General features: G+C 42.6%; 1 long non-coding RNA gene across 1 annotated transcript; it reads left to right on the forward strand.

Annotated features, from left to right (window-relative positions):
• The first annotated feature begins 1,030 nt into the window (after positions 1 to 1,030).
• On the forward strand, positions 1,031 to 7,923 carry LOC125330866. Its single transcript, XR_007205731.1, has 3 exons — positions 1,031 to 1,867; positions 4,277 to 4,432; positions 6,859 to 7,923. It is a non-coding gene; the product is annotated as an uncharacterized LOC125330866 (long non-coding RNA).
• The last annotated feature ends 577 nt before the right edge of the window (positions 7,924 to 8,500 follow it).

Raw genomic sequence — 8,500 nt, forward strand, 5'->3', positions numbered from 1 at the left:
CTGTCACAGCACTGCAGCGATCCCTGCTCCTGCTGGGATTCTGTTCCTGCAGTCTGGAAAGGCAGAAATCAGCTCAGTAAGGGCAGTGATGTTTGTTAACAGTTCATCCAGGGAAGATGTCTAGGGCCAGGTGTCCTTTCCAGGTAAAATCTATTGGGAAGGAGGGGGAAGAGCTCCACTGAAAAACTCAACCCTGAATGGCATCTCCTTTGTGTTCTTCCTCCAAAACAGGCAGCAGGGCCAGCTTGGGTGGGGCTTGGAGCAACCTGGTCTGTGGCAGGTGTCTCTGCCATGGCAGGGGTGGGACAGGATGAGCTTCAGGTCCCTTGCAACCCAAACCATTCCATGATTCAGTGGATAATGGTTATGGAAAGGCTACAAGGGATGAGCAGGTTTGTTGCTCTTCTCCTGGAAGGCCCAGTTCTGTTCCCACCATTGTTGCCTGTGCTGTTGTTGTGTGACCCTGTCCTGAAAGTCTCAGTTTCCCCAAAGGGTAACAGGCCTTCGGTTAAAACACCTTTAAAAATGTCTTCTAATTTCCTAAATTGTCTCTGTGTGAATGCAAATAAGCAAAGGAAGGGAACTAAGCCTTGTGAGGCTTGGCATGAGCTTTGTTTCAGGTGAGAATGTTCTCTTTGTCAATTCAGAGTGATTTTCAAAAGCACAGTAGGATTTCAGTGTTGGACAGCAGGATTTGAGTCAAAACGAGACATTAAATGTGGATATAGGCACAAACTTAAATGAACAAAAAAACACTCGTAGAATTTTTTTCCTGACAGAAATAGCATAAAGGAGCTGGATGCCTGTTACTGGCAGTATTTGTTTTCCTTTGATGAGGCTAAATTGGACATGAGTGAATCCTTCACTGGCAAAGTTTTCCTGTTTCCAAGTGTTCTGCAGCCCCTGCAGCACTGCAGCTCAGGATGCAGAGCACGAGCTGGGTAGTGGTGCCCATCTCACTCATGCCAGTGACTGTTTCCAGGGGCTCAACAAGTGCTTGAGGAAAAACATGCTGGAAATTCTAATTATCCTGGTTGGTGCTATTGCTATTTCATCTTAATTGAAAAAAAAAAACAAAAAAAAACTTAATGTCTCCTTTTGGTGACATCCACTCAATATTTGACTCTTCGTTTTGATTCAAATTCTGTTGTCTTACAATTCACAACTCAGCTAAGTGTTTATTTTCATGAATGACACCCAAGGCTTTGTGCCTGCAAGTATCACTGCATGAAGTGGGCTATTTAAAGCAAAATCTGTTTGCTTCCAAGAGAAGAACAATGCTCTGAGTGTGAATGATGTGTCAAAACGTCAACCAAATTGTCACCTGAATGTGGCAGCTGCTCCATTCTGAGGTTGGCATTAAATGAAAGATAACTGAGCAATGTTGTAGCTGGTTTTGTTTTGCTTAGTGAAGGTGTTGGTTTGATTAGAAATGCTTTTTCAGGCATCCTCTTTGACAGTAAACAGCCAAACTTTTATCTTGGTTTCTGAATAAACTGCCTGTTGCCAAAATCTCCTGTGCAGAATAATGTTGTGGGTGTTGGACACCACTGAGACCTGGCCCAGTTTCCTCCCTCGTTCTCCTGTGCTCTCTTTCCATATTCTCCAACCAGCCTGGCGCCCTCTCCTTCCAGTGGTGCTAATCAGGGTGCAATCTATTGCAAGATAAAGCAATTAAGTATTTGCAACTCCTTCTCCTTTTCCTGTATCCTCTGTTACAGCATTTAGTCCTTGCTCCTCAAACTCTGCTGCTTGTCCTTCATCTCTTCTTGTCCTTCCCGTTGCAGCTGGTAATGAACCATGGAGGGAGAGGAGAGGAGACAACAAAACCCCGTGGCTGATTGCACAGCAGAATTGGACTTTAATGGTGAGTTTCCTGGATTTGGGACTTTTTACAGAAATTTCTGGTCTCCAGGACTGAGGTATCCAGGCCTCTTCCTCCACCCCAGCCCTTGCTGCAGCCAGGGGAAGGTTCTGCTGATTTTGTCTGGATTCCCTGCTGTTCAGCAGCACCTTGACCCGTGTCCCTCAGCAGGCTCCTGGCTCCAGCCTTTGTTTTGTCCATCAGAACCCCTCTTTGGCAGGGAGCCCTCAGCAGGGAGCCTGCTGGTCCCTTCCTAACACTTGAGATCTGTCTCAGCTCAGGAAACCCAAACAATCAACTGCTGTTCTTTGGTGTGGGTGGCAGCCAGGGACTAAAAGCTCCTGCAGGATGCACACATCACGATTCCTCTGTATCAATCCCAACCTCAGGTGTGTCCATTCCATCCAATGAGGGGGATTTACTTATTTTAGCTTATTAGAAATGCAGCAGCAGGTAGACAAAGCCCTAATAAAAGTAATTTCAGTTCCAGGATATGTTTTAGAAGATGAGGGGAGCTGGGAAAGGAAAAATAGAGAGAAAACCAGAGTAAATTTACTTGTGAAGATGCAGAGTGTGTGGGTGAAACTGAGGGACTGTTGTGTATTTTTTATAGGGGAATCAAATTTAAAATAGAAGGATTACATATTGCAAGAGCAGGGATGTATTTATAGATGCTTAACCCTGTGTTTGTGTGTTTTCAGCTGGTGTGTGTGTAAAAGTAAATGGCTTAATAAATGTAAATGATTTGTAGCATGATTTTGGGCTAGAGAGCAGCTTTAGTATTATGACTTTGGTCAAATTCCCTTCTGTTTCTTGACATAAACCAGCCAGAATGATGGCAAAACCCCACAAAACCAGGCACCACATCTGTAGCTGAGTTTTTCTAGGTAAATGATCTTGCAAAATGTGTTTTCTGTAGGGCTTGTTGGACTGGGTTGACCTTTGTAACAGCTTTATTCTCTTCAGCATCCTTGAGTTTTGAGACAAATCAATAAATTGAGCAGGAACACTACACAAAGACCAGATGGTCTTCACCCAATACTTGCAAGGGAATTAAAATGTGAAATTACCAGCCTGCTGCTGTGGGACACCACTTAGATCTGCCTGGGTGCAGAAGGAACAGCAGGGAGGAACTCTCACACCAGCCTTTGTTTTGGTGTGTAGCTGAATTCAAATCTGACTTAGTACAGCATAAAAAAAAATAACGTGCTCAGAGGAATGGACAAACATATGTTGGGGAGTTACCTGTGTTACTTTTATGAAGATAAACAGTACCTGGAAGATTTTAGGAGAAGTTAACAAGTATATGGATGACATAATTTATTATAATGTAAAGATTTTTCCAAAAAAGCCTCTTAAAAATGATATAGAAGCTTTCTAGGAAGTTGAAAAAGCATTGGATTAAAAATCAGGCTTTTTAGGCATTCAAAACTTACTGAAAAAGAAGAGGAACTCAAGGATAGATTTTCATGTGGAGGCCAATTCCAAGGACTGAACAAATGTGGCCTGGAAAAGGAGGTAAATAGGTGCCAATTTGTTGCTGATGCAAAATGACTCAGAATATTCTAATTAAAACTGGTTGTGGGAGCTTGCAGAAATTCTTGTGTGACAGAGGAAATGGAATATTGATGAATGAATGGCTGTGGGTGGGAAGGAACCTTAGTCAAAGTCATGGCTGAGTTGTGAATTTGCTGGCTGGGAACTGATCGTTGTCTGTGTTCCCTTGGAGATGTGGCTGAGTGGCAGTCGAGCTGCCACACGTGGAATTCCTTCTGGAGCAGAGTTAGGCCACACTGTGCAGCACACAGCTCACTGGGGATGGAATGGTGGGAGGAGAATTCAAATTCCCTGCCTGTTTGGGAAGAAAATTCTCCGTGAAAGGCCTTATTTTGCAGGCAGCATGTGATTTGGTGGTGGTGGTGAATTTCTTTTTGCCATCTATAGCATGTTTGGGAGGTGCTTCCATAACCTTGCTGCTCTAAGAGTCAAGTTGGAAACTTTGTTCTACTTCCAGGTTAACTTTGCTTTTAATTTGGCTGTCAGAAATGTATTTATTTCTAAAGAGAATTTTTAGTTTTAAAGGATCTTCTCTCCCCATCAGTGCTTTTCTTTCCAGTCATTGTATCTAATGAGAGGCAGCAATTAAAACCCCACATTAAAACTTTGCTAAGCTGTTCAAAGAGAGTTTCTGGCAGGAGATCACCCTTGGTCCTTAGAATAGGATGTGACTAATTCACCTTTTTATGGCTCCAGCTGTGTTTGCTGTAAAAGCTATGGTAGCTCCATTGTTTAGTAATGTAATTAAATTTAGGAGAGGTTTAATGCAGCCAATCCATGGGATGAGGCAAATTACTCCTGAGATTCCTTGAAGACTGACTGTATAATGCTCATAAAATTCCTTCTTTGTTTCAGAACTTCTATGACTTCACATGGATGTGAAATCTGGCACTTGGCAGAGCCAGAAGGAAACATCTGGATGCTTTTGATCAAAGATGCATGTGGAAAATGAGACTGCAGAGCATCAAGAATGGCACAGTTTAAGAATGAGACTCTCCTCAACAGAAGTTGGTAAATTTGGGGGGAAATTTGCTGTGCAGTTTCTTATTCCTTCAATAAAGCTTAATGCTTGTACAGAACATTCAGATAAGTGTTTTAAATACTGGGGTTTTAAGACAGGCACTGAAGCTGAAATTTATCTAAAATTAAGAAAATTAGCTGCAGAATTGTCTTGTGCAGCATGTGGCAGAACTTTAAGTTAGTAAATGGAAGCTACTTTCTCACAATCCAGTGTTCGGCTTTCTGTAAGAGTAAATAATTTCTTTTAGGAGTAGCTGAGTAACTGGAAACACTCTGTCTAAGCTAAAAGAGTGCTTTATCTTACATTGCTTTTTGAGTGCTCTATTATGGTACAAATCTAAAGCTATTCAATAAATTATAAAGAATTTTTAAATTTTTTTTTTTCAGGGGTGTGATTTCTGTAGTTTCCTGAGCACACAGAGGAGCAGAGAGGACCGTCTTTGCCCATTTGCTAGAGAACAGTTGATATTACATTTGACAAGCCCATAATCCAATTTATAGCCAGTTTGCTGCTGGCCACCTGTGAGCAATTTTATTTTGTGGCTTTTTGTTTTCATCTTGAGAGCACTCATTTGTCTGTGGAGGATGATTCCCTTGGACTGGCTCAGGGTCCTGGGCCCACCACAACAGCTGGGTACTTAATTCAGACATTTGGAGTTACTGAATCCTGATTTTTGGTAGGAGTTTGTCTGTAGGACGAATCCTGAGCTCAGAAAATTGCTTTTCGTGCTGTGGTGTTTGCTACCATTGTCCTGGGAAGGTGAAGTTTTGTCCCAGTGCATGCAAAATGAAAAGTAAAGTAACCTGACTGGCTGACTGCTCTTCTAGACAGTAAAATGAAACAGTCCTTAGCTCCTGGTAGTGGTATTAGCAGTGTTTTCTTGATTTAATAATCCAGACAAAATTATTTTATTGGTTCAAGTTTCTTTTTGGGGCTTTGGGAGTGGGTGACTGTGATGTGGTCCTGCTCCTCTGATCTCCAGCTCAGGTATTTACATTTTTTCCCTTTGTTCAGTGAGTGTCCCAGGCCCTGGAGTGCCAAGGCCAGCAGGATGCTGGGGAGGCTCTGCTCTGGCTCTTTTTCATCACCTTCAAACACTTCAGCTCTTCTGCCTGCTCAGGGCTGGGCTGAGGTTGTTGTAGGGGCAGTGGATGGGGGGAGGTGCTGAAATACCACAGACAGGTAGGATGGGTTATTATTCCATTGGGTATCCTGCTTTATCAGCTCCTGCTTGGGCACACAACTCCTCTGACTTACCTGTTGCCCTGCTGGCCAAAAATATTCTTTATTTATATGTAAATTTTTGGATTTCTTTCATAGCCAAACACATCTGTCTGTGGATGACTCTTCAGGGTTCTGTTTTGGCCTGTGGAGGTGTGAGGTGGGTGTGACATTTGCCTTCTGAAAGCTGAGATTTGTGGCCAGTGTCTAATACTGAATTCTCTGTGTCTAAGCTGATCATGTGCACAAATTCTCCTTTCTGTGTGACTGAGCATCTGCTTCTGTGTATAACAGAATTGGGGATTTCAGAGTGAGGCTTTTGTAAGTGTTTTATATTCAGATTCAGGTACGATAGCTGAAGTGTAGGGAGGTGTCTGAGCAAATTGATAAAATTAAAGGTGATATTTGAGCAGAAATCTAAATTCTACTTTCTCACCCTGTGCACTGTTGAAGTGGTTGATGTTGTGTTGATGTCCAGGTAGCACCTAAAGCAGGGGTTAAACCTGTGCTTGGAGTTTCCTGGAATGAAATTATGTTTAGGAGGGCTTAATCAATTACAGAGGGGGAATTTGCATTTGCATTTCTTTAGATCAGTGATGCATATTTTCATGGTGTATTTTGAGTGTTGAGATGGAAGTTGAGACTCTGTTTTGTGGAAAGAAAATGAAATAAAGGGAAGGAACATGACCTGAATTAAATAAGTCTATTCTTATCTTGAATGATAAAAAGAACAGGGAGGACTGGTTGAAATTCTGCTCTGACACAAAAATTCTCCACAGACAGACAACTAAACCTGAAAGCTCTCTTTCTGAAAAAGTTATGGAATGTCCTAGTTGGAAGGGAACCAGAAGGATCATCGAGTGCTGAGCCTGCACAGGATAGCCCCAAAAGCCCTGAGAACCCACGGAATCCTGTGCCTGAGAGCATTGTCCAAATGCTTCTTGAGCCTAAACCCAGCCCTTTCCGGCATCCACAGTCCAAAGCCTCAAAACAAAGAGCAAAAGGAAGCAAATTAAAGTGTAAAGCTCATTTTACAGCGCAGACAGAGGTGTGAGCATGCTCTGTAAATTCTGATTTCCTGGGTGGAACCTGCTCAACTGCCCTAAAATGACCCACATATGATCAATTTAAAGTATGCTCCAAAAGAGTCAAATCTGGGAACAATTTTCTGCTTTTTATTTCACTGCGGCTGCAGGGTCCTGCTTGAGAATACTGCACAACATTTCCCCTGGCTACAGAGAAAGGTGAGGAGAGGACAAAACCTGTACCTGGCTCTTCAGCAGCGTGAGGCACATGGGACACAGGTAGAAAGTTGGAAAAATAATGGAAACTGAAGCAGCAACATGTTGGCGATGGGGGAGCTACAAAGGGGCCTCAAGGCAGCCCTGCTACCTGATAGAAAATCAGCCACAGCTCTTCAAATGCTGAAACAAATGAAAAATCCACTGTCAGAGACAACACTGGGTGACGTGTGATGGACAGCTCGTGCCATCAGTGCTTAAAAATTTTGGACACATCCACCTCCATGCTTTTATAGAAACACCCACCTGGACACTTGGCTGCATGACCACCAGTGATAGCACTCAGTGAGAGCTCTCCCTAGGAGTCAGCTGTGGATTTGGATTCCCCAGAAGCACAAGTTTGCCTGACTTGATATTTTTTAATGTGTTTTATTTTTGCCTTCAGTGTCTGATAGAATTGCTGAAATGAGTGATGTCGAGCAGCAAACTTTGGGATGCCTAGGGCAGCACTCAGGCACACTGAGGGAAAATATTAAAAACCTGTCAGATGGGAAAGGACTCCTTCCTTTCTAAAGTGCCAGTGTTTTATACACTGCCAGAAACACCTCTGCTTCTCCTGTGCTACCTCAGCTGGTACTGATGAAATTTGGTTTTCACTCACCCAGCTCCAGTCGTTGCTTAAGGGCCTGAAGGAGATGATTACTTAAGTCAGGGAGCAATTTCAGGGAGGTGCGATGTGAGGAGCTTTCTAAGGAAGAGGTAATGGAGTTGGTTTTAACTCTTGCTGTGACAGCAAAAAAATTCTGCCTTTCCTTCAGAGGAGGTGTCTGTGTCTGTCCAAAATACCTGTGCATGTTCCTTATTTATTCCAGCTTCTCCAGTTCTGTCTGTGTAGGGAGTGAGATAGGAAGCAGTCCTGATCTCTTCCAGGAGTAGCCATGGCATTTCTGCCATATTGTCTCATTTCATTTCTCATCTGATTTACAAAGAACCATCTGTGAGTTTGAATAAACATTTAAGTGCAGGGAGTAATAAACCAGTGTTTTTATGGCTGGTAACTTTTCCTGGTGATTGTTTATGTTTATTCAGAGACTCAGAGGGAGCTCTGCAGAGGCTTTCTGCTGCCAGCCTGGAATGGTGGAGTCCTAAGGCTGCTGTCAACCTTATGGTCTGCTCAGAGTGGTGAGAGTGGCTGATCTGTGCAAATAAATGTCATCTGTACAGTTTACAAACAAATATGTCTGGGGCAGACACAGCTTGAGGTCAATTTAGTTGAGAAAATTTTATCCTAAAGCAATAACTTAAAGGAATGGGAGTGAATAAAGGCAACTCCAAGAACTGTTTGTTGTGTTACTTTTAGGTCCAAGTCCAGGTTTTAGGTATTTGCTTCTGATTTTGTCCCAGTGTTGGACATGGGGGAGAAGAAACCTTACAGAGTCTTTCCCCTCTGGTTGTGGAATTGTTTCTTATTGAAAACAAAGTATAAATTATGATATTAATTGTCATTTCATATTGGGGAATGTAATGGAGGCTTTTTTTTTAAGTGATTCAAAATTTTCTATCCAATCCTTCAAAGAAAGAAGCCTCTTCATTGAA

This window comes from Corvus hawaiiensis, chromosome 10 (assembly GCF_020740725.1).
Source record: "Corvus hawaiiensis isolate bCorHaw1 chromosome 10, bCorHaw1.pri.cur, whole genome shotgun sequence".
In the NCBI taxonomy this organism is placed as follows: Eukaryota; Metazoa; Chordata; class Aves; order Passeriformes; family Corvidae; genus Corvus; species Corvus hawaiiensis.